This window comes from Sinocyclocheilus grahami, unplaced genomic scaffold (genome assembly GCF_001515645.1).
Source record: "Sinocyclocheilus grahami isolate Dianchi unplaced genomic scaffold, SAMN03320097.WGS_v1.1 scaffold22487.1, whole genome shotgun sequence".
Classification (NCBI taxonomy): Eukaryota; Metazoa; Chordata; class Actinopteri; order Cypriniformes; family Cyprinidae; genus Sinocyclocheilus; species Sinocyclocheilus grahami.
Window position 1 is genome coordinate 2233 of NW_015518795.1, and position 728 is coordinate 2960.

At 40.5% G+C, this 728-nt stretch overlaps 1 long non-coding RNA gene across 2 annotated transcripts in view; it reads left to right on the plus strand.

Moving 5' to 3' along the window:
• LOC107579962 (uncharacterized) overlaps positions 1-659 on the plus strand; it is a 2885-nt gene extending 2226 nt beyond the window's left edge. For both annotated transcript variants that reach the window (XR_001608560.1, XR_001608561.1), the window contains exon 3: positions 579-659. This is a non-coding gene — a long non-coding RNA (uncharacterized lncRNA). The remainder of the gene's footprint in view (positions 1-578) is intronic.
• The last annotated feature ends 69 nt before the right edge of the window (positions 660-728 follow it).

Consider the following 728-nt stretch of genomic DNA (forward strand, 5'->3'; position numbering starts at 1 on the left):
AATGAGCCGAACTCTGGTGTCAAACGAACCCAGGTGCGCACCGGAAATGCTAGTGTGAAATCCCCCTCTACATGCACTTTCCAAAGTCGCAGCTCAGGTGTCATCTGGAATCAGTTTCCCTCTTGTAAATATGACTTTGCTTACATTCAGTGCTCGGAATCCATAATTATGAATTATTATATTTCTGACTCCACTTGTAGGGCACATTAAAATTACTTGGATAGACAGGCTTGGAATGTACATTTGACTCTTTTGCACAGTAGTGCTATGAAGGTTTGAATCGGCCTTGGTTCAGTCTCTAAACAGTGATTGAGGGAAGTCGGGTGTCAGTATCGGCCTGTAATTTGATAATGCAGATACGGCAAATGTAGGGTACATCCAAATGGGAAACTATGTACTTTGTCCCAAGGCCTCAAACTTTAGGCATATTTTTTTACAAGGCTGAATAAGTATTTTTAGATCTATTTCTTACTGTCTGCAGTGGCACTTTGTGCTTGTAGTAAGTGTGAGAGTAAGAAAGATACTTTGTTTCTGACTTGTCAGGAAGTTCTAAATTAGTATTTTTGGCTCCTACGTAGACCAAGAAAAACAAGAAGAAACCAAAACCAGAGGTGAAGCCAAAACAAGATGTTTCCTCCACTGGTGGCAAGGAACCTGATGAAGGTATGAAACTGGGTTACCAAACTGTAGTGGCAACTTCACATTTTCAGTGTGAAGGCTTTTTTTTT